General features: G+C 42.9%; 1 protein-coding gene and 1 long non-coding RNA gene across 2 annotated transcripts in view; both read left to right on the top strand.

Annotated features, from left to right (window-relative positions):
- The window catches only part of LOC120999664 (oocyte zinc finger protein XlCOF6-like), a 2208135-nt gene that overhangs the window by 325753 nt on the left and 1856275 nt on the right, over window positions 1-26107 (top strand). The window lies entirely within an intron of this gene.
- Window positions 10389-11591, top strand: LOC120999752. The gene is made up of 3 exons (XR_005778614.1): window positions 10389-10417; window positions 11286-11421; window positions 11534-11591. It is a non-coding gene; the product is annotated as an uncharacterized LOC120999752 (long non-coding RNA).

The raw sequence follows: 26107 nt of genomic DNA, 5'->3' as shown, positions 1-26107 counted from the left end.
CGTGAATCCACGTGGCGGGCAGACTGGCATCAGGCACAGATAGGCAGGTCAGCACCGGAGAACGTAGACCGCCCCCTGTGAGCCAAACAGCCCGGCTTATAACAGAAGCTGGTTAAGGGCTCATGCGCACGGCTGTAAGTCTTTTGCGGTCCGCAAATTGCAGATACGAAAACACGGATTTGAGTATTTTAATTTTTTTTACTCCTGCAGAAACGTGCTATCCTTGTCTGCAAAATGTACAAGAATAGGACAAGTTCTACCTTTTTTGACACCCGGGGCCGCAGAACACACTTACGGTTTGAGATGAATTGATCGCTTGCGAACCAAAACTGCGGCCGTGTGCGTGCACCCTAACTCATCAGCAGCAGCCTGATGGCTCCACACAGAACTCAAGGAGGGATTAACCCTTGCAATGCTGAAGAAACAGAAGTGCGGGGCAGCGGCGGACACAGAACACCAGTGTAACACACACAGTAGTTACTCCCCTTAGTGCCCACTCAGTAGTCATACCCTCTCACAGTAAGGGCTCATGCACACGACCGCTGGGTGTTTCGCGCTCCGCAAATTGCAGATCAGCCAAACACGGATGAGGTGACCCAAATCTCATGTACAGTTTGTGGATTGTTTCCATGCGGGAATTGATCTGCCGTGCAGATTTCCAAATCCGCAGAATGTCAGTAATGTTTGCAGTTATAACTGCGGATTTCACCCTTTTCCAATGAAGTGTGAGATCTGTGGCAGAACTGCATCTAATCCGCATCAAAATCCGCAATTAGAGATTCCGGATTCTGATGCGGATATGGAGCAGAAACGTACAGAAATCCGCACGGAAATTCATGCAGATCTTATGTGAGATCACCCGCATCGTGTGCAGGCGGCCTTAGAGTTCCTCTCAGCGTAGAGTTGCCCCCCTTGGTGCCCCCGTTTAAATAGTGTTTTCCCTGTATTTTTCATAAAATTTTCTAAATTTCAATTTCGCTCCTTTTAAAACAGATAGTGATACCTCCTAAAATCGTTATCACTTTACATTCCCCATATGTCTACTTCATGTTTGAATCATTTTGTAAATGACATTTTCTTTTTGGGACGTTACAAGGCTTAGAAGTAAATCTTGAATTTTTTCTGAAAATTTCCAAAACCCACTTTTTAAGGACCAGTTCAGGTCTGAAGTCACTTTGTGAGGCTTATGTAATATAAACCACCCATAAATGAACCCATTTTGAAAACTACACACCTCAAGGTATTCAAAACTGATTTTACAAACTTTTCTAACCCTTTAGATGTTCCACAAGAATTAATGGAACATGGAGATGAAATTTCAATATTTCACTTTTTTGGCAGATTTTTAATTTTAATCTTTTTTTTCCCAGTAACAAAGCAAGGGTTAACAGCCAAACAAAACTCTATATTTATTGCCCTGATTCTGTAGTTTACGGAAACGCCTCATATGTGGTCGTAAACTGCTGTACAGGCGGCAGGAAAGGAGCGCCATATGGTTTTTGGAAGGCAGATTTTACTGGAATATTTTTAAGTTGCCATGTCACATTTGAAGACCCCATGAGTAGAAATTCCAAAAAAGTGACCCCATTTTGGAAAATACACCCCTCAAGGTATTAAAAACTGATTTTACAAACGTTGGTAACCCTTTAGGTGTTCCAAAAGACCTAAAGGAAAATGTAGATGACATTTCAGAATTTCACTTTTTTGGCAGACTTTCCATTTCAATAAATTTTCTCCAGTAACAAAGCAAGGGTTAACAGCGAAACAAAACTCAATATTTACTAGCCTTATTCTGTAGTTTAAAGAAACACCACATTTATGATCGTAAACTACTGTACGGGCACATGGCAGGGAGCAGAAGGAAAGGAACGCCATACGGTTTTTGGAAGGTAAATTTCACTGGGATAATTTTAAGTTGTTTGCAAAAGTGGATGGGCACTCTGATAGATGGAGTCACATAAAGCTCGAATATGTCACTAGAGTTTTATTTAAAGGCAATAACACATTAAGATAAAAAAAATCCCTATCGAGGCATGTAGCTTCCAAAATACATCAAATATGTAGGCGATAAAATAAATAAAATGAATAAAAATGTAGACTAGCTGCCTCCTCTTTAAAATAATACGAGTGTATCACTGTACAGCAGTGGCGGCATGAAGCGCACGGCGTCATAGCAACCAATGACGCCGTGCGCTCCTGCAGTCAGAAGGAATCCCGGCCAGGTTACCACGGACCGCTGTCGGCCGCGGAACATGGCCGTGTGCATGAGGCCTAAGACTGATATCCGGTGACTTTCAGCCCAAAGCTTCACACTGGCGCATGTCTGGAGACATATGAACTATAGTGTATGGCCCCTTTCACACGGGCGAGTATTCCGGGCGGATGCGATGCGTGAGGTGAACGCATTTCACCCGCACTGAATACCGACCCATTAATTTCTATGGGGCTGTGCACACGAGCGGTGATTTTCACGCATCACTTGTGCGTTGCGTGAAAATCGCAGCCCTCTCTATATTCTGCGTTTTTCACGCAACGCAGGTCCCATAGAAGTGAATGGGGTTGCGTGAAAATCGCAAGCATCCGCAAGCGAGTGTGGATGCGGTGCAATTTTCACGCACGGTTGCTAGGAGACTATCGCGATGTAGACCCGATCATTATTATTTCCCCTTATAACATGGTTATAAGGGAAAATAATAGCATTCTGAATACAGAATGCAAAGTAAAATAGCGCTGGAGGGGTTAAAAAAAATAAAAAATAATTTAACTCACCTTAATCCACTTGCTCGCGCAGCCGGCATCTCCTTGTGTCTCCTTTGTTGAAGGACCTATGGTGAGCATTAAATACAGTTACAGGACCTTTGATGACGTCACTCCGGTCATCACATGGTACGTCACATGATCTTTTACCATGGTGATTCACCATGGTAAAAGATCATGTGACGTACCATGTGATGACCGGAGTGACGTCATCAAAGGTCCTTTACCCAGGTCCTAAAGAAAGGAGACAGAAGCAGATGCCGGCTGCGCTATCAAGTGGACTAAGGTGAGTTAAACATTATTTTTCTTTTTTTCTTTTAACCCCTCCAGCGCTATTTTACTTTGCATTCTGTATTCAGAATGCTATTATTTTCCCTTATAACCATGTTATAAGGGAAAATAATACAATCTACAGAACATTGATCCCAAGGCCGAACTTCTTTGAAGAAGTTCGGGTTTGGGTACCAAACATGCGCGATTTTTCTCACGCGTGTGCAAAATGCATTACAATGTTTTGCACTCGCGCGGAAAAATCACCCGCACATTTTCCCGCAACGCCCGTGTGAAAGAGGCCTATGATTCACAGGAACACTTCCAGACCATGGACCGATTATATGTGACTCTATATCGAGCATATGCAATTCTATATTAGGGGGCTCAAAATCCATGAGTCTGCGTGAATACCGAAAGTAATTGGACTTATTCCACTCGCAGACGACTGCTCCATACACTTGTTAGCGTCTGTGTATTTTATTTAGTATTTTATTTTAAAGAGGAGGCAGCTAGTCTACATTTTTATTCATTTTATTTATTTTATCGCCTACATATTTGATGTATTTTGGAAGCTACATGCCTCGATAGGGATTTTATTATCTTAATGTGTTATTGCCTTTAAATAAAACTCTAGTGACATATTCGAGCTTTATGTGACTCCATCCATCAGAGTGCCCATCCACTTTTGCAAATCTCTTTTTACTTCCATTTGGTGTGTTGGGTGTAACACTAGTTTGCAGCACCTATACATCATCAGTGAGAAGGTGAGCCGTCCTATACCTCCTTTTTTCTATAATTTTAAGTTGCCCCTATGTCACCCCTAGAGTAGAAACTCCAAACAAAGATCCCATTTTGGAAACTATGAGATAAGGTGGCAGTTTTGTTGGTACTATTTTAGATTGCTCTATATAAAAAAAAATTGTGAGGCAAGGTAACAAAAAATAGCTGTTTTGGCACCGTTTTTATTTTTTGTTAATTACAATGTTCATCTGACAGGTTAGATCATGTGGTATTTTTATAGAGCAGGATGTTATGGACGCGACAATACCAAATAGGGTTGTCCCGATACCACTTTTTTAGGACCGAGTACAAGTACCGATACTTTTTTTCAAGTAGTCACCGATACCGAATACCGATACTTTTTTTAAATGTCATGTGACCGTTTTGGGGGATCTGTGGATCTGTGGATGACGCACTGTCATGTGGGGGATCTGTGGATGGCACTGTTATGGGGGACCTGTGGATGGCACTGTTATGGGGGACCTGTGGATGGCACTGTTATGGGGGATCTGTGGATGGCACTGTTATGGGGGATCTGTGGATGGCACTGTTATGGGGGATCTGTGGATGGCACTGTTATGGGGATGTGTGGATGGCACTGTTATGGGGGATCTGTGGATGGCACTGTTATGGGGGATCTGTGGATGGCACTGTTATGGGGGATCTGTGGATGGCACTGTTATGGGGGATCTGTGGATGGCGCTGTTATGGGGATCTGTGGATGGTGCTGTTATGGGGGATCTGTGGATGGCACTGTTATGGGGATCTGTGGATGGCACTGTTATGGGGATCTGTGGATGGCACTGTTATGGGGGATCTGTGGATGGCACTGTTATGGGGGATCTGTGGATGGCACTGTTATGGGGATCTGTGGATGGTACTGCTATGGGGTGGGATATCTGTGGATGGCATTGTTATGGGGTGGGGGGATCTGAGGATGGCATTGTTATTTGGTGGGGGATCTGTGGATGGTGCTGTTATAGGGGATCTGTGGATGGAACTGTTATGGGGAGGATCTGTGGATGACACTGCTATATGTCATCCACAGATCCCCCTCATAACAGTGTCCCCCAATACACCGGGCCCCGCCGCTCACCGAAGTATTTATAAACGTGAATCCTTATCCTGTTATTAAGTTGAACTAACGCTGCCCTCTCCCATGTTCCCATGTCCCCCCTGTATCCCCACAGCACTTACTTAAGCTTCCATAGCAGGCAGAGCGGACGGCACCAGTAACGTCACTCACTGACGTCGCGCGTCTGCTCCGCCTGCTTCACTCATAAAGTGGGCGGAGCAGGCGCTCTACGTCAGTGAGTGACGTTACTGCTGCCGTCTGCTCTGCCTGCTATGGAAGCTTAAGTAAGTGCTGTGGGGATACAGGGGGGACATGGGAACATGGGAGAGGGCAGCGTTAGTTCAACTTAATAACAGGATAAGGATTCACGTTTATAAATACTTTGGTGAGCGGCGGGGCCCGGTGTAAGAGTACAGTGACTGCACCGGGCCCTGCCCATAGTTACGCCCATAGTATTCTATTTATGTATCGGGGCGGGGTATCGGCGGCTGAGTACCGCCGAGAAAACTCGGAATCGGTCCCGATACCGATACTAGTATCGGTATCGGGACAACCCTAATACCAAATATTGATTTTTTAGTGTCTCCATATTCAAAAAAACATAGATTTTTTAGATTTTTCTTATTTTTTGGGGCTGTCTTGGGCCTAATTTTTTTCAGTATGAGATGACGGTTTAAGTGGTACTATTTTGGGGTTCATATGACTTTTTGATTGCTTGTTATTACACTTTTTGTGATGTAATGTGACAAAAAATGGCTTTTTGACACCGTTTTTATTTTATTTTTGTTACGGTGTTCACCTGAGCGGTTAGGTCATGTGATATTTTAATACAGCAGGTTCTTCCGGACACAGCGATACCTAATATGTATACTTTTTTTTATTTATTTAAGTTTTACACAATAACAGCATTTTTTTTTAAATTATGTTTTAGTGTCTCCATATTCTGAGAGCCATATTATTATTTTTTCCCCTCCCCCACGACAGCACCTTAGAGAGATGGCTCCGCCCCCAGGACAGGAAACCTGCAGCATAAAAAGGTGGAGCCACTCTCCCACCTCAGTGAGGTTTCCTGTCCTGGTACGGGAGCCTGCAGTTTGGTTGTCCTGACCTGGAAGCCCCGGTAGATGCCGGAGGGTCAGCGGCGGCGTGCTTGTACCTGCCTGAGTCATTCCTCGCCCACAGGTGTTGGGTAGCAGGAAGGAGGTGGCAGGGATGGCATTCCACAGAGGGCAGAAGGTGCCGGTCCCTCAGGCGAGGAGGACCGCACCGACGTGTTGAGTGTGGCCAGAAGGCCCCAGGATACTGCAGACCAGCCAGGACGCCACCGGATGCAGACGCCGGGAGATGGCGCCCAACAGGAAGTGCATTCCACGGCCGTGCGCTTCCGGTCAGGTGACCGGAAGTTCGGCATCCCGGCAAGTTTAAAAGCGCTGTTCAGGTATGACAGCGTCCTGGGTTGTTCGGATCCCCTGTTACTGAATTTGGGGTGCCAGAAAGAAGGAAGGAAGGTTGACCAAGTTCTGTCCCAGTGGTGTCTGTGGCGTGGCTGGTCTGCAGGAAGCTGTGTATCTCTCAGGTGAGAGGGGCACTTGGTGGCAGAAGGATAACCTTGGCAATGTTTTTAACAGTGCAGGTTTACCTACTATTATGGATGAAGAAAGGAGACTGTATGTAGCCATTTCTAAGATTTCTAAGAGATCCTCTTTGCCTTTGGAGGATATGGGATTTTTAAGAGACCCTTTAGATAAGAGGATAGATTCTTCCCTTAAGAATTTGTGGGAATCTTCTGCGGCTGCTTTCAGGCCTAGTATAGCTGCCACTGTTGTTGCGAGGTCTATGTCACTGTGGTTAGATAGACTGGAGGGGCAGATCAGGGATAAATGCCCTAGAGAGCAGTTGTTGGCATCCATACCCACTTTCCGGAAGGCCGCAGACTTTATTGCGGTGCCTCAGTGGACGCGGTGAGGCTAGAAGCAAGAGCCGCATCCCTTTCCAATTCTGCAAGACGGGCTTTGTGGCTTAAAAATTGGAAAGGGGGAGATATGCCGTCCAAGCTGAGGCTATGTAGCATTCCCTGTGATGGCCAGTTTCTTTTCGGGTCTGAACTAGATTCTTTACTCGAAAAAGCGGCAGATAGGAAGAAAAAATTTCCCCAGGAGTCATTCACTCAGTTCAAGCAGTATAAACGGCCCTTTCAGAACCCGTCAAGATTTCAGAATAAGAAGCAGACGGGGGATAGAGAGCAGGGAGCAAGGCCTAGATCTGGGAGTAAAGTTTTTTTGTTTAGATCAGCCACAGCCCGTACGGGAAAACAGGGAAAGCAATGACGCCATGATCCCAGTAGGAGGAAGATTTAAATTCTTCCTTCCTGCTTGGGAGAAGATGGCAGGAAAATGGTTGGTAGGTCTTCTGCGGGAGGGTCTAAGATTGGAATTCTTGAGATATCCCGCAGAAAGATTTGTGATTTCAAGATCTTCTCTCGTAATGCTGCAAGAAATAAAAAAATTAACAAGCAAAAAGGTGTTAATTCTTGTCCCAGAGTCAGAGCTAGGGAAAGGTTTCTATTCTACCCTGTTCCTAGTGAAGAAACCAGATGGGTCATACCGGACAATAATAAATCTCAAATACCTGAACAAATTCCTGAAAGCCAGAAAATTCTAAATGGAAACCATCAGGGAAGCAATATATCTTTTATCTCCAGGCTGTCATATGGCGGTTCTGGATTTAAAAGATGCCTACCATCATATTCCGATACATCCAGATCACCAGAGATTCCTCCGGGTGGCTGTAAGAACCGAGTCGGGTCTTCTTCACTTTCAGTTCCAGGCGCTTCCCTTTGGCCTTTCCATGGCGCCTCGGATCTTTACCAAGGTAGTGACGGAGATGGCTTCCTTCATCAGAAGGGAGAACATCACGTTTATGCCTTACCTGGACGACTTTCTGGTGGTGGCCCAATCTCAGGAGGCGTGTGTCAGGGCGCTGAATCGGGTGATGGAGGTACTTCAGTCCCTAGGGTGGCTGTTAAACCTCCAGAAGTCCAGGATGCAGCCGTCAACAAGCCAGGTTTTCTTGGGTCTGGTTTTAAATTCCAGGCTGGAGAAAACTTTCCTCACCGAGGAGAAGGTAGCTGGGGTTCAGGAAGTAGTTCAGAGGGTTCAGTCAGTCATAAGGAAAGCTATGTCACTGTTGGGAGTTCTGACATCCTGCATGCCAGCAGTCCAGTGGGCTCAACGACACTCTCGACAGCTACAAGGGGAGATCCTGGCTGCCACGAAACGGGCAGGGACGTCCCTGTAGTCGATTATAAAATTATCAGACGTAACTCTTTCATCCCTAGACTGGTGGAAGGAAGTAGAGAATTTGACTCAGGGAGTTCCCTGGTCCTTTCCGGAACCAGTAGTAGTAACTACAGACGTCAGCCCCTGGGGATGGGGGGCTCACATGGAAGATCAGAATTTTCAGGGAGAGTGGTCCCAGGGTCAGAGACTGTTTTCGTCAAATCGGAAAGAGCTACAAGCCGTTTTGCTGGCCTTGAGAGCAGCTCTTCCAATGATCCAGAACAAACATGTGAGAGTGATGTCCGACAATCGGACGGTTGTCTCATATCTCAATCATCAGGGAGGAACCAGGTCAGATTCCTTACGAAGAGAGACGGAATGGATTTTCGAGGAGATAGAAGGGAGAGTGCTTCATCTATCAGCCATTCACATCAGAGGAGTCGAGAATTCTCGAGCAGACTTCTTGAGTCGCCACAAGTTGCGTCAGGGGGAGTGGTCGCTGAATCCAGAGATTTTCTCCCAGATAGTGGAGTTATGGGGTCTGCCATCAGTAGACATGTTCGCCACGAGGGAGAACAGAAAAGTAGAAAAATTATTTTCCCTCAGTCCAGAGGAGTGCCCATCTGGAGTGGATGCCTTCCTCCAGAGATGGGACTTCCCTCTAGGTTATGCCTTTCCCCCTCCACAGTTGATTCCGCTAGTGATAAGGAAGATCAGATACGAGGGGGCAAGAGTGATACGAGGTGGCAGAAGAGGGCATGGTTTTCCCTGTTGAGAGCCATGTCAGTTTCGGATCCGTGGATCCTGCCAGGAATTCCGGACCTGTTGTCGCAGGGTCCAGTGTTCCACCCGGAAGTAGAGTCTCTACATCTTTCAGCGTGGAATTTGAGAGGTCATTTTTAGCTAGTCAGGGATTCTCAAAGGAGGTCATTTCCACTCTAATGAAAAGTAGGAAGGAGGTGACGAACATTATCTATGCGCGAGTCTGGAGAAAATTCCTGTCCTTTATAGGCGCTGAAGGGGTTTCCTGGCCGTTAGAATTTTCAGTGGTTCAGGTGTTGGATTTTTTACAGAGAGGGTTGTCCCTCGGGTTGGCAAAAAGTACACTGAAGGTGCAGGTGTCAGCATTGTCGGTCTTAGGGAGAAGGAGTTTAGCCATGGACCCTTGGGTCGTTAGGTTTTTAAAGGCAGTTGATAGAATTACGCCAGTGACGCACTCTAGATTTCCTCCCTGGGATCTTAACTTAGTGTTAAATGCCCTAACCAAACATCCTTTTGAGCCTCTAGTTTCTTGCTCAGTTAAATTGCTTACCCTTAAGCTAGTTTTGCTGGTAGCCTTAACGTCAGCCAGGAGGGTTCAGGCCCTCTCCATTAACCCCGCTTTTATGTCCATCAGAGAAGACAGGGTAGTTCTCAGACCAGATCCCGGTTTTATGCCAAAGGTTCCTTCTAGGACAAATAGGTCTCAGGAGGTAGTTCTTCCAGCTTTCTTTTCAGGACCAAAAGATGACAGAGTGAAGGAGCTGCATTCCCTTGATGTCACGAGGTATATTTTGCAGTATCTGGAAGTAACTAAAGATTGGAGAAAATATTCCGCCTTATTTGTTCTGTTCGGTGGGGCTAGAAAAGGTAATACAGCCTCTAAGGCATCTATTGCCCGCTGGATCAGAGAAGCTATATCCTTGGCGTATTCAGTGTCCGGTGTTTCTCCCCCTGTTTCGGTGAGGGTTCACTCCACGAGGGCAGTGTCCACTTCCTGGGCAGAGAGGGCCAGCGTTTAAATTGAACAGATCTGTCGGGCTGCCACCTGGTCTTCTCCGTCCACTTTCTATAAGCACTATAGGCTTCAGCTTGACTCTATTTCTGACCTTCTCTTTGGCACAAAGGTCTTGAGTACTGTCTCCCACCCTTTGGATGATCTCTGAAATCTCTCTCTAAGGTGCTGTCGTGGGGGAGGGGAAAAATGATGATTACACTTACCGGTAATCGGATTTTCCTGACCCCACGACAGCACCTCTTTATTCCCTCTCTCTTGGTGTAGGGCTGTGTGTTCACGGGTGTCGCATAATAATTAAAAAAAAAAAAAAAAAATGTGTGTAAGAACTAAACTAACGTAAGGGGAGTCCCTCTCATCCTCTGGAAACTCACTGAGGTGGGAGAGTGGCTCCACCTTTTTATGCTGCAGGTTTCCTGTCCTGGGGGCGGAGCCATCTCTCTAAGGTGCTGTCGTGGGGTCAGGAAAATCCGATTACCGGTAAGTGTAATCATCATTTTTTTTGGGGGCCATTGTCTTAAATAGGGTATTCTTTTTTGCGGAATGAGATGACGGTTTGATTGGCACTATTTTAGTTTCATATGACTTTTTGATCGCTTGCTATTGCACTTTTTGTGATGTAAGGTGACAAAAAATTGCTTTTTTGACACCTTTTTTATCTAATTTTTTTTAAGGTGTTCACCTGACAGGTTTGGTCATGTGTTAATTTTATAGAACAGGTTGTTACGGACGCGGCGATACAAAATATGCCTGTTTTTCAATTTTTTTAAAACTATTTTATGTGTTTTATTTTGGGAAAGGGCGATTATTTTTTTTTAAACTATATTTATTTATTTTATAATGGAAAACAATCTTTTTTTAACTTTTTTTTTTACTTATTATTTTTGTCCCACTCTGGGGGTCTGATCCCCTATACAATGCATTACAATACTTCTGTATTGTAATGCATTGGCTGTAAGTGTATTACCAGTGTAATACACTAACAGCCTTCCTGCCTGTGAGATCCAGGGGGCTGGATCTCATAGGCTGTCACTGAAGGCAGCCACTATACCTAAGTAAGGCATAGGACTGCCATCGGGTCCTTGTCACAGCAGCGCGGGAACCCGATGGACACCCCACACCCGGCAGGATACTGCACATGCCACGGTCAGCGTGCCGGCATTGGTGTTTTCACCAATGCCGCCGCATACAGCACGGGTACAGAAATGTACGGCGTGGGTCCTTAAGGGGTTAAATTAATCAAAAGAAGAAATGTCAATAGCCTGTGTGCCAGATTAATCTACAATGTGTCCCTAACCTACAAGTCACTGACTGTGCTCTCTTAACCTGCACTCACTTGGTTCCTTAGGTTCAGGACTCTCTTCTTTTGAAATACAATGGTCCTTTCCATCAATGACCCACCAAGGATGGAGAAGGACAGAAACCACATGGATGAAAAGATATTAGACCTCACCCTGGAGATCATCTCCTTGATAACTGGAGAGGTGAGAGTCTCACATGACATCACTCTTATCTCTAGTAATGAACCAGGGAAATGACTGGAAAGGTGAAGGATTCTTAGAATCTCTGTAGTGATCGGCATCTCCCCATACACAGGATTACACAGTAGTGAAGAAGTCGTCTGGTGAGTGTGTGACACCCCGTGTGTCAGGAGGATGGAGCAGGACCCAGAGCCCCATCACTGAGCCTCCACCTCATTCCCTGATACATGAGCAGAAGATCCTAGAACTTACCACCAGGATCACTGAGATGCTGAGCGGAGAGGTGAGCGCTGCTGGGAATGCTGGGACATTATACAATAACATCAAGGGAGGGGACTGGTAATGACTGTGTCCTTGTGTTGTCAGGTTCCTGTAAGGTGTCAGGATGTCGCTGTCTATTTCTCCATGGAGGAGTGGGAGTATTTAGAAGAACACAAGGATCTGTACAAGGACAGAACCAACATGGCTGCAAGGATATTAGACCTCACCCTGGAGATCATCTCCTTGATAACTGGAGAGGTGAGAGTCTCACATGACGTCACTCGTATCTCTAGTAATAAACCAGGGAAATGTCTGGAAAGGTGAAGGATTCTTAGAATGTCTGTAGTGATCGGCGTCTCCCCATACACAGGATTACACAGTAGTGAAGAAGTCGTCTGGTGAGTGTGTGACACCCCGAGTGTCAGGAGGACGGAGCAGGACCCAGAGCCCCATCACCGAGCCTCCACCTCATTCTCTGATACATGAGCAGAAGATCCTAGAACTTACCACCAGGATCACTGAGCTGCTGAGCGGAGAGGTGAGCGCTGCTGGGAATGCTGGGACATTATACAATAACGCCAAGGGAGGGGTCTTGTAATGACTGTATCCTTGTGTTGTCAGGTTCCTATAAGGTGTCAGGATGTCGCTGTCTATTTCTCCATGGAGGAGAGGGAGTATTTAGAAGAACATAAGGATTTTTACAAGGACGTCATGATGGAGAGTCACCAGTCCCTCACATCACCGGGTAAGAGGAGACCTTCCATGACTGTAGAGATAAGAACAGTTTTGAGAGTCAGATTCCCTATGCTGTCCCAGCATTTATTTTTTTCCATTTAGATAATGGCTGTATTTGTGTTATTATATCATTACCATGTTATGTAATGCTGCCACCCTGTGGTCATTCTTCTTATAGGTTTCCTAATGTATTATGTAAATTCCATTGCCTTTGCTCTCTGTTCTACTCCTCCCTTTCTGTGACATCACATCCTGTGCTCTGTTCCTGTGTCTTCCTTTCCTGCCGCAGACTCAGAGCTGGTGAGAGCATTTCGTTTTGACCTCTAATATCTCTAATGTCCTCCATGTGTTTTGCTCAAGGTAAACTCAATAAATAACCAAAGCATTTCCATTGTATTCTCCTCACTGGATTTTCACATACAAATGGTACCACGACCTAGGGATATTAGTGAGTTCAGCTATCTACCATTGCTTGTACTGAGATTACCACTCACAACCAGTCAGAGACTTCTCTAACGTACATCTGTGGCAGAATATCCCCCATCATCTGATCATCACATATAGACAATGTATTCAGTCGCTGTGTGTATTTTCTACAGATGGATCCAGTCAGAGAAATCCACCAGAGAGATGTCCCAGTCTTTTGTATTCCCAGGACTGTCCACAGGAAAAGCACAATGTCCCACTGGATCATCAGGTAGGTGAAGCTGAGGTTTCTACCTATCCTCTACAGACTGACGTCAGGGGCATAACTAGAAATGGCAGGTTGGCATCTCCCCCAACCCCCACCAGTACACAGGTTGCCGTCTGTTGCCATCTCTCCACACACAAATTTGTGCTTCAAAACAGCCCCGGCTCAAATTCCTCCTAAGTGTATGAAAGGGTCTTCCTGCCACATAAGCCTGCACCTGCTTCAGAGTCACGTCACTTGAGAATGTCATGTGACCCCGTGACATCAGAGGGTCCTTAAGGTGCATGGGATTTATACAGTATATACAGTACACACACACTGTTACTTACAGACATTCTGGGTTACTTTGTGGCCATTGCTCTTTGCTGCTTCCGCAGCTGATTTTCTTTGCTTCCTCATATGCCGGAACCCCAGCAGCAGTGGAGTATACTGTAGGCTCCATTGCATCTTGTTGTTGGCTACAAATGGTTTCTGGTGTCCTAAAAGATTGTATTAAATGTTCTCCTGTTTGGGCATCCACTTGGCAACTGAGATTCAATGTGGGTAAAAGTAAAGTCCTGCAGAGTAAATGTAAGTCATAGACTAAGGGTACTTTTACACTAGCGTTAAAGTTTTTCCGGTATTGAGTTCTGTCATAGGGACTCAATACCGGACAAAGACGCTTCAGTTTTGTCCCCATTCATCGTCAATGGGGATAGAACTGAACAGAACGGAATGCTCCAAAATGCATTCCGTTCCGTTTAGTTGAGTTCCCAGAAAGGAGAGCAAGCTGCAACATGTTGTATTTTGCTTTCCGTCCTGGGCATGCAGAGAAAAACAGATCCGTCATGACCCCAATGCAAGTCAATGGGGACGGATCCATTTTCTCTGGCACAATCTGCCACAATAGAAAACGGATCCGTCGCCCATTGACTTTCAATGGAGTTATTGACTGATCCGTTTTGGCAATGATAAAAATATGTTAAAGATAATACAACCGGATTTGTTCAAATGGATGCAGATGGTTGTATTATCATATAACCCCTAAAAATACACTACACAGCAATTGATAATAGAAAAATGTTTATTGTACAATTACCAAATATAATAAAATACATATACAGGGAGTGCAGAATTATTAGGCAAGTTGTATTTTTGAGGATTAATTTTATTATTGAACAACAACCATGTTCTCAATGAACCCAAAAAACTCATTAATATCAAAGCTGAATATTTTTGGAAGTAGTTTTTAGTTTGTTTTTAGTTTTAGCTATTTTAGGGGGATATCTGTGTGTGCAGGTGACTATTACTGTGCATAATTATTAGGCAACTTAACAAAAAACTAATATATACCCATTTCAATTATTTATTTTTACCAGTGAAACCAATATAACATCTCAACATTCACAAATATACATTTCTGACATTCAAAAACAAAACAAAAACAAATCAGTGACCAATATAGCCACCTTTCTTTGCAAGGACACTCAAAAGCCTGCCATCCATGGATTCTGTCAGTGTTTTGATCTGTTCACCATCAACATTGCGTGCAGCAGCAACCACAGCCTCCCAGACACTGTTCAGAGAGGTGTACTGTTTTCCCTCCTTGTAAATCTCACATTTGATGATGGACCACAGGTTCTCAATGGGGTTCAGATCAGGTGAACAAGGAGGCCATGTCATTAGATTTTCTTCTTTTATACCCTTTCTTGCCAGCCACGCTGTGGAGTACTTGGACGCGTGTGATGGAGCATTGTCCTGCATGAAAATCATGTTTTTCTTGAAGGATGCAGACTTCTTCCTGTACCACTGCTTGAAGAAGGTGTCTTCCAGAAACTGGCAGTAGGACTGGGAGTTGAGCTTGACTCCATCCTCAACCCGAAAAGGCCCCACAAGCTCATCTTTGATGATACCAGCCCAAACCAGTATTCCACCTCCACCTTGCTGGCGTCTGAGTCGGACTGGAGCTCTCTGCCCTTTACCAATCCAGCCACGGGCCCATCCATCTGGCCCATCAAGACTCACTCTCATTTCATCAGTCCATAAAACCTTAGAAAAATCAGTCTTGAGATATTTCTTGGCCCAGTCTTGACGTTTCAGCTTGTGTGTCTTGTTCAGTGGTGGTCGTCTTTCAGCCTTTCTTACCTTGGCCATGTCTCTGAGTATTGCACACCTTGTGCTTTTGGGCACTCCAGTGATGTTGCAGCTCTGAAATATGGCCAAACTGGTGGCAAGTGGCATCTTGGCAGCTGCACGCTTGACTTTTCTCAGTTCATGGGCAGTTATTTTGCGCCTTGGTTTTTCCACACGCTTCTTGCGACCCTGTTGACTATTTTGAATGAAACGCTTGATTGTTCGATGATCACGCTTCAGAAGCTTTGCATTTTTCAGAGTGCTGCATCCCTCTGCAAGATATCTCACTATTTTTGACTTTTCTGAGCCTGTCAAGTCCTTCTTTTGACCCATTTTGCCAAAGGAAAGGAAGTTGCCTAATAATTATGCACACCTGATATAGGGTGTTGATGTCATTAGACCACACCCCTTCTCATTACAGAGATGCACATCACCTAATATGCTTAATTGGTAGTAGGCTTTCGAGCCTATACAGCTTGGAGTAAGACAACATGCGTAAAGAGGATGATGTGGTCAAAATACTCATTTGCCTAATAATTCTGCACACAGTGTATATGTGGCTTATACAGACACGGGATAAAACACGGACTACATATATTTGTCAATAAATAGTTGCAGATAATCCCAAATTAACAGCAAGAAAAAATCTCACTAAACAAATATATAAAGTGCACAGTGCATAAAGGAGAGAGTAACCAAGGGAGAGTCAACTGCCAATTGTATACAGACCAGTGTAGTCCAGGCCCCGACATGCGTTTCCTCAGCCACTCTGGGAGTGTTTGGGATTATCTGCAACTATTTATTGACAAAATATATATAGTCCGTGTTTTATCGTGTGTCTGTGCTCTTATATTGGTGTTATATGGTTGTATTATCAGTAACGGAAGCGTTTTTGCTGAACCCTGCTAGTGTGAAAGTAGCCTAAATGACATCACAATGCCAGTCAGCTGCATCTACAGCAGATACTGTCCTGTATTAACAGTCAGTGACTGACTCATCAGGGACAGAATCTTCCTGCTTTTGCAAAACATTATTACCTTCTCACCTAGAATCAGGTCACCACAAAGGACGAGAGCAAGTGGATATAAGGTTCAGTTTCCAGAAGCAATGACAGGCTTTTTACCATACAATAATGTAAGAACTGGAGGTGATGAGCACAGCGTCCTCTCCAGGATAGGATCAGGTCATTTCATGCAGAAAAATGTCACATTTCATATGTGTAAGATACTTGTCTGAATGTTGATCCTGTCTAATCACCACGTGAGGAGATCCTTCTTCTTCAGGGCAGAAAGGTTCATGTCTTCTAGGGGTGTTTGATCTTCGCCTGGATATAAGATAAGCTAGCAGTGGAGTATAGTTTTCTGTTTTCTCATGTCTTTAATGTGGGATCTTTACTGCAGGAAAGTTCAGGTGGAACGACGAGTGAGCTCAAAAAACCCGGATCCGTGTCCGTGAATGGTAAGAACCTTTCATACATCTCGTTTGACTGTAAATGTCTTTATTAATGGGAAATCTGATCGGAAGTTCAGAGAAACCTCCTCCTCCTAGATATAGTGCCCCAATATATTCATCATCTTCCTTGGCACCGGTACAATGTGACACAATATGGACAGAAACAATCACAAAAAGACTGGAGGGTAAATGCCGTTTCTGAGTAAAGGTCACATGATACGATAGGCCTCAGTTATAAACCTGTAGTATATGGACCCATGGGGTGTTATTATTATTAGGTGTTATTTGCACTGTATTTGTATTATTTTAATAGTAGAGGCGTTTTTGGACGTGGTGATGCCCATGATGTTTCATTTTTTAAATATTTACTTTTTTATTCTAAGGGAAGCGGGTGATTTGAATTTATATTTTCTTTATATTTTTTCTAACTTTTTTAAACTTTTTTTTAAATCGCACAAAGTAACTATAACAAGCAATCATTAAATTGCCACTTGTATTCTGTAATGGATATTTATACATATACAAGATGCAATATATTCCAATGCAATGCTGCCTCCTGCAGGCCAGCATTGGAATATACTAGTAATTGACCTGGAAGCCTTGTGAAGGCTCGGGCCTATTACTAGTAGGGGACTCCTTCCTTGATCTCAGCCAGGGGACGGTGGACCAGTCCGGGAAGCTCGCGGCTCCCAGTGTTAGCTCTCCCAGATGCTGTGGTCAAATGTGACAATGGCATCTGAGAGCGCCAAAACCGGGAGCCGATCGCTATCTAATCATTATCTGTGTATTTGTCATATCTGACTCTGAACCGATGTCACTGATCAGTACCCTAGCCTATTTCATATAATAGACCCGAATGCCATCACTTTCTTAAAGGGGTTATGCAGCAATATATATTATTGATCCTCAGAATAGGTCATTAATATCAGATTGGCAGAGGTCTGACACCCGGTACCCCCGCTAATAAGCTGTTTGTAGAGGAGTGCTGCTTTTCTTCATTATACTGCCTGTCATCTTCACAGTTTGGGCGGCGCAGTGTAATGACAGGTACTCTCTCCATTCACTTGCAGCTGCGTCTTCTTCAAACAGCTGATCGGTGGGGGTGCCGGCTGTCGTACCCCTGCCAATCTGATATTGATGACCTGAGGATAGATCATCAATATATATTGCTGCACAACCCTTTTATTTTTTCACTCACAGTCCTGGCTATATGGCTGGTGACAGTGCGCCTGCAGTACAACACCGCCAATGATATCAGACAGTAAGGGAAAATAATAAATAAAAAAAGTGTTGTAAGTGTATTTTACATACATAATGAAGTACTGATTGGTTCTGTCTCCTTACAATATTATATCACCTTTTTGTAATGATATTCCTTGTAATGTAATGAGTTAGGGATCGTTAGATAACATGCACGTATCCCCCATTGTACTGAGAAGGCTGCATTCCTGAGTGATTATCTCTGCCCTGCGTGCCGCACATTGGACGTCCTTAGGAGGAGAGGCTGAAAGGGATAAACCTTGTGAACGACAGTTAATGGGAACTCCATTGAACATCTTCCAGGTAGAATGTTGTAGATCTGTCCCTGTTTCTTATCACCATGGGGTGTCGGCCATGTGCGACTACATGGCCCCCCACTTAGCCTGCACAAACTTATTTATTCTCAAGTCTTTTGAATTTACGTTATAACAAAGACCAAACTTAAAGTTCCCCTACATGTTTTGCCATCCAACCGTCATGATCAGGGTTCAGGAGCTTAAAGGGTTTTCCAGGATTTTAATATTGATGACCTATCCTCAGGTTAGGTCATCAACATCATATCGGCGGGGGTCCGACATCTGGCACCCCCACCAATCAGTTGATTGAAGAGAAGGCCGCGCTTCATGCAAGTGCTGCCTTCCTTTCATTGTTTACCCGCTTGCCGTCGACATCGGAGCAATTAGCAGTGTAATTACAAGAAGCCATCCCATTCACTTCTATGGGACAGCTCCTTAGCTCCTTCCTATTCAAGTGTAGTGATGAGCGGCAGGGGAAATATTTGAATTTGCGATATTTCGCAAATATTTGGTAGAATATTCGTCATATTTTCGCAAATTCGCGAATATGAACTTGATTGCGAAAATCAGCAATGTAATATGCACGTAATACACTCACAATACAGGTGTGGGTCACTATAGCTAAATTTTTCAAGCTGCTAGAAGTTTCCTGAGACTCTATATGCAGATAGAGTGCTCCAATATATTCGCGATTGCAAATTCGGCACTAATGATGCAAATATTTTGGCGCAATACGCGCAACTTCACATTTTAACAGGTCTGACTACATACAGTTGCAATAAAAAGTATGTGAACCCTTTGGAATAATATGGATTTCTGCACAAATTGGTCATAAAATGTGATCTGATCTTCATCTAAGTCACAACAATAGACAATCACAGTCTGCTTAAACTAATAACACACAAATAATTAAATGTAACCATGTTTTTATTGAACACACCATGTAAACATTCACAGTGCAGGTAGAAAAAGTATGTGAACCCCTAGACTAATGACATCTCCAAGAGCTAATTGGAGTGAGGTGTCAGCCAACCGGAGTCCAATCAATGAGATGAGATTGGAGGTGTTGGTTACAGCTGCCCTGCCCTATAAAAAACACACACCAGTTCTGGGTTTGTTTTTCACAAGAAGAATTTCCTGATGTGAATGATGCCTAACACAAAGGAGCTCTCAGAAGACCTACGATTAAGAATTGTTGACTTGCATAAAGCTGGAAAGGGTTATAAAAGTATCTCCAAAAGCCTTGCTGTTAATCAGTCCACGATAAGACAAATTGTCTATAAATGGAGAAAGTTCAGCACTGCTGATACTCTCCCTAGGAGTGGCAGTCCTGTAAAAATGACTGCAAGAGCACAGTGCAGACTGCTCAATGAGGTGAAGAAGAATCATAGAGTGTCAGCTAAAGACTTACAAAAGTCTCTGGCATATGCTAACATCCCTCTACGATACGTAAAACACTAAACAAGAATGGATTTCATGGGAGGATACCACAGATGAAGCCAGTGCTGTCCAAAAAAAAACCCATTGCTGCACGTTTACAGTTTGCACAAGAGCACCTGGATGTTCCACAGCAGTACTGGCAAAATATTCTGTGGACAGATGAAACCAAAGTTGAGTTGTTTGGAAGAAAGACAACACTATGTGTGGAGAAAAAGAGACACAGCACACCAACATCAAAACCTCATCCCAACTGTGAAGTATGGTGGTGGGGGCATCATGGTTTGGGGCTGCTTTGCTGCGTCAGGGCCTGGACGGATTGCTATCATCGAAGGAAAAATGAATTCCCAAGTTTATCAAGACATTTTGCAGGAGAACTTAAGGCCATCTGTCCACCAACTGAAGCTCAACAGAAGATGGGTGCTGCAACAGGACAACGACCCAAAGCATAGAAGTAAATCAACAACAGAATGGCTTAAACAGAAGTAAATACGCCTTCTGAAGTGGCCCAGTCAGAGTCCTGACCTCAACCCGATTGAGATGCTGTGGCATGACCTTAAGAAAGCGATTCACACCAGACATCCCAAGAATATTGCTGAACTGAAACAGTTCTGTAAAGAGGAATGTTCAAGAATTACTCCTGACCGTTGTGCACGTCTGATCTGCAACTACAGGAAACGTTTGGTTGAAGTTATTGCTGCCAAAGGAGGTTCAACCAGTTATTAAATCCAAGGGTTCACATACTTTTTCCACCTGCACTGTGAATGTTTACATGGTGTGTTCAATAACAACATGGTAACATTTAATTCTTTGTGTGTTATTAGTTTAAGCAGACTTTGATTGTCTATTCGTATAAATATGGATAGGGGAATGTCTACCACTGAGGAAGGGGTGAACATAAGTACCCCGAAACGCATCTGGTGCCACATCCCCCGCCATTTGTGTTCAGAGACTATTACCTACTATCGACTGCCATTAACCAGAAGAGTGGGACCCAATACCGTCGAAAGTTACCAACGCGATTTGACGACAAACAAACAGAGGGCTTGATATACCATTGGCCCACGTGTCGATTAAGAATCCGTCAGAGTGGTCTTTATCTACAAGAAACTCCCGATACTAGAGTGCTACAACAACGGAGGTATGATACAGGGAGCAAAAATATCCCGAGGTCTGGCAAAGTTTGCAGTCGATTTAGAGGTAAATAATAATTACTTGCAAGTCTTTTAGTAGCGGGACGCAGCTACCTATCCTGTTTGGTCTCTATTACTTAGTTACCTCTATTCGACTTATTTACTCGATTTATTTTTTTTCGATCGAAATTTGCTGCTATTTCTATTGTATGTATACACTGCCTTACCCTGCTGTTATTAATTACTGTTAATGTTTTAGAAGTGGTATTTTTATAACTATATGTAGTATATTGCTGCCTTTTATTACTTTCTGGATTGCTGAATATTTTTAGCACTAATAAATATATTTCCTGTATTAGTACATGGTCCCAGATTTCTTTGAGTGCCCTATCCATATTTATACGCATTTCCCCTTTGTATCGAGTGAGTGTTCTCGTTAGGACAGGAGCACCTAGGTTGGTGTTCTGGTTTCTTAGTGCGACATCTTAACTGTTAAACTGTGATTGTCTATTGTTGTGACTTAGATGAAGATCAGATCACATTTTATGACCAATTTGTGCAGAAATCCATATCATTCCAAAGGGTTCACATACTTTTTCTTGCAACTGTATTCGTGATTGGTGCACTAAGTATTGTTGTGAACTTGTGACATCACAGCACTATGTCTGTAGCATGTATGTATGGACAGCAGCTACACTATATCTCTATCTAACCTACACTATCTCCCACTATCTGTCATATACACTCACCTAAAGAATTATTAGGAACACCTGTTCTATTTCTCATTAATGCAATTATCTAGTCAACCAATCACATGGCAGTTGCTTCAATGCATGTAGGGTTGTGGTCCTGGTCAAGACAATCTCCTGAACTCCAAACTGAATGTCAGAATGGGAAAGAAAGGTGATTTAAGCAATTTTGAGCGTGGCATGGTTGTTGGTGCCAGACGGGCCGGTCTGAGTATTTCACAATCTGCTCAGTTACTGGGATTTTCACGCACAACCATTTCTAGGGTTTACAAAGAATGGTGTGAAAAAGGAAAAACATCCAGTATGCGGCAGTCCTGTGGGCAAAAATGCCTTGTGGATGCTAGAGGTCAGAGGAGAATGGGCCGACTGATTCAAGCTGATAGAAGAGCAACGTTGACTGAAATAACCACTCGTTACAACCGAGGTATGCAGCAAAGCATTTGTGAAGCCACAACACGCACAACCTTGAGGCGGATGGGCTACAACAGCAGAAGACCCCACCGGGTACCACTCATCTCCACTACAAATAGGAAAAAGAGGCTACAATTTGCACGAGCTCACCAAAATTGGACTGTTGAAGACTGGAAAAATGGTTTCTTGAACATGACAATGAGTTCACTGTACTAAAATGGCCCCCACAGTCACCAGATCTCAACCCAATTGAGCATCTTTGGGATGTGGTGGAACGGGAGCTTCGTGCCCTGGATGTGCATTCCTTAAATCTCCATCAACTGCAAGATGCTATCCTATCAATATGGGCCAGCATTTCTAAAGAATGCTATCAGCACCTTGTTGAATCAATGCCACGTAGAATTAAGGCAGTTCTGAAGGCAAAAGGGGGTCCAACACTGTATTAGTATGGTGTTCCTAATAATTCTTTAGGTGAGTGTGTGTATATATATATATATATATATATATATATATAAAAGCTAACTATCTAACGTAATGACACGTGAAAGCAGAGAGCACAGCAATAACACTGCTGTCTCTCTCTCTAAGATCTGCAAAATACTGCATACAAGGGCTGCTGGGGAGGTTCTTATATAGTAAGTGGTAGGCAACTTTCCTATTGGTTGCTAGGGATGTTGCTAATCTCAGACAAATACATTGCAGCCTTCTCATTGGCCCACAAGCAAGAAGCAGGGAGGGATCATGGGTTCAGATGAAAAAAAAATCTAGAATATTCGGAAATTACAAATATATATCACTATATTCTAAATATTCGCTAATTCTCGAAGTGGCAATATTTGCGATTAAAATTTGTGATTCGAATATTCGCGCCCATCTCTATTCAAGTGTATTCGAGCAATCATACTGATTTGAAGAATGAAGCAAACATATTTTTTAAACATTGTAAAATGCAAAAATCAGTGGTGCAATTGCTGTTGATTTTTCACATTCCCACCGAAAAAAGTTAACAAAATAAATCATTAAGTTGTATGTGCCCTAAAATTGCAATAAAAAAAATAGAATGCAGCAATGGAACAACGGTAAAAAATGAATTAAAGGGGATTCAATGGTTGATAATTGAAAAAGGAAAGGTGTAAGAAAAAAATAAAATAAAGTTGCCATAATATATAGGGCACAACAGTGATCAAAACAAAAGGAGGAGAAGATGTATCAAGGAACGCTATAGAGATCCCTTATCCCCATACAGAATCATTGTTTCTGGCCACCAGATCGCTGTTTAGACCACACGATCTGCTGTCCAGAAACAATGACTGGTGGTGGCTGCATGAACAGCAGGATCACCTGATGAACAAGCGTTTGGCTCGTTCATCAGGTAATCAGCGGTACATTTAGATGGCAAGATTATCTGGAAAATCGATCGTAGGAACTGTCGTTTCTGATCAAGATGATTATTGGTTCCTTTAAATCTACCTTTACTAAAATTGTACACTATACTGCTATCTTACATGTTGTATTTATTTTATTTTTTCTGGCTTACTATTGTTTCAAAAAATCTTGATTGATAAAAAAAAAAATTTGCTTTGGGAAAAAAAAATTACTTTTGTTTAATTTTCTAGGTGAAAATGGGATGAGAGTATACCATAAAAATCTTAATTTACCTTCCTATGATAAAGCAGAGGATAACAATACCACACAAGCTAATTCAATAACTCCTAACGTAACCTCAGTCCTTCACAGTGGAGATCTATCCACCGATACCGCTGGTCAGAAGAAACCTTCATCGAATCAATCACTGACTGGCAAAACAAGAACTAAACAGAAGCGTGGAAAAATATTTTCACATGGGAAACCTTTTAAGAAGAAATCTAATCTTTTTTTACATGAGAGAAATTGCAGAAATAAAAAGTCATTTTCATGCTCTGAATGTGGAAAATCTTTTACCAGGAAATGTATTCTAGTTGGACATCGGAGAACTCACACAGGGGAGAAGCCGTATTCATGTTCAGAATGTGGGAAATGTTTTATGTGGAAATGCTCTCGAAAGAAACATCAGAGAACTCACACAAGAGCGAAGCCATTTTCATGTTCAGAATGTCAGCAATGTTTTAGTGAGAGATCTGGTCTTGTGAAACATTTAAGAATTCATACAGGGGAGAAGCCGTTTTCATGTCCTGAATGTGGGAAATGTTTTATTCTGAAATCACAGCTTGTTGGACATCAGAGAAGTCACACAGGGGAGAAGCCATATTCATGTTCAGAATGTGGGAAATGTTTTATGTGGAAATGCTCTCAAAAGAAACATGAGAGAACACACACAAGAGTGAAGCCATTTTCATGTTCAGAATGTCAGAAATGTTTTAGTCAGAAATATGGTCTTGTGAAACATTTAAGAATTCATACAGGGGAGAAGCCATTTTCATGTTCAGAATGTCAGAAATGTTTTAGTCAGAAAATTGGTCTTGTGAAACATTTAAGACTTCATACAGGGGAGAAGCCATTTTCATGTCCTGAATGTGGTAAATGTTTTACTCTGAAATCACACCTTGTTGGACATCAGAGAAGTCACACAGGAGAAAAGCCATTTTCATGTTCAGAATGTCAGAAATGTTTTAGTCAGAAATCTGGTCTTGTGAAACATTTAAGAATTCATACAGGGGAGAAGCCATTTTCATGTTCACAATGTGGAAAATGTTTTACCCGTCAATCAAGTTTTATTCGGCATCAGAGAACTCACACTGGGGAGAAGCCATTTCCATGCCCTGAATGTGGGAAATGTTTTATTGATAAATCAAATCTTAAGAAACATCAAAAAATCCACTTAGGTGAGAAACCATTTTCATGTTCAGAATGTCAGAAATGTTTTTTTCAGAAATCTGGTCTTTTGAGACATTTAACAATCCACTCAGGGGAGATGCCATTTTCATGTTCAGAATGTGGAAAATGTTTTTCCCGTCAATCAAGTTTTATTCAGCATCAGAGAACTCACACTGGGGAGAAGCCATTTCCATGTCCTGAATGTGGGAAGTGTTTTAGTCAGAAATCAGATCTTGTTAAACATCAGAGAATTCACACAGGAGAGAAGCCATTTCTGTGTCCTGAATGTGGGAAGTGTTTTCGTGAGAAAGAAATGCTTGTAGTACATCAAAGAATTCACACAGGAGAGAAGCCATTTTCATGCTCAGAATGTGGGAAATGTTTTAGTGCGAAATCATATCTTGTGAAACATCTAAGAATCCACTTAGGAGAGAAGACATTTTCATGTTCAGAATGTGGGATATGTTTTATCCTTCAATCAAGTTTGATTCGACATCAGAAAGCTCACAGAGGGGAGGAGTCTAACCTGTCTTCAAGATAGGTCATCAATATCAGATTGGGGGGTTTCGACACTCGAGACCCCCACCGATCAGCTGTTTGAGGAGGCCTCCTTGCAGCTTACAAAGCACAATGCTTTCCATGGGATAGCGGATTTGCTTGGTATTGCAGCTCAGTCTCATTCACTTTAATATCACTGAGCTGCTTCTAGGCCATATTAACGATGAATGAGACGGTTGGTGTAGAAAGCAGCCACAAGGCTTACCTGAGCTGATCGGCAGGGTTCCCTGGTGTTGTCAATTGCTGCTAAAGGTGTTGTCATCGTGGCCATAACAGGTGACTGTCACTTCACAACCACTTATACTGGAAGTAATTTATCAATGGCTACTTGAATGACAGATATCTATACAGCTGAAGATGTGGAGAACCCTACTATCAGAATGTTAATTTTCAAACAAATGTTTCAAGAGTGTTTAGTCTGAGAAAAATAAGAAAATCTCTACTAAAGGGGGGAAGTTCTGCTGTAGTAAAGATAATTTTTTATCTCTGATCTGTCATTAAATATCTCAAGTTTTCTTAACATGGAATTTCATTTACTGAGTTACAAGCTCCTACCACAGAATGGTCAAATTATAGGACCCACTATGCCTGCTAATGTGCCTGATTTTGTGGATTCTTCGCAATTCTTATAAGGATTTAAATTTTTACATTCTGTCTCTTAATATTACCAAATTGAATCCCTCATCTCCAGTTCACAGAACAGATTATATGAAAGAAAATATTTTGGTGTCCATGATGAAGGTTCCTTCTTTTTGCATGAAGAGACTTAAAATGTTGACT

This window comes from Bufo bufo, chromosome 4, assembly GCF_905171765.1.
Source record: "Bufo bufo chromosome 4, aBufBuf1.1, whole genome shotgun sequence".
In the NCBI taxonomy this organism is placed as follows: domain Eukaryota; kingdom Metazoa; phylum Chordata; class Amphibia; order Anura; family Bufonidae; genus Bufo; species Bufo bufo.
This window is presented reverse-complemented; position numbering and strand designations above follow the sequence as displayed.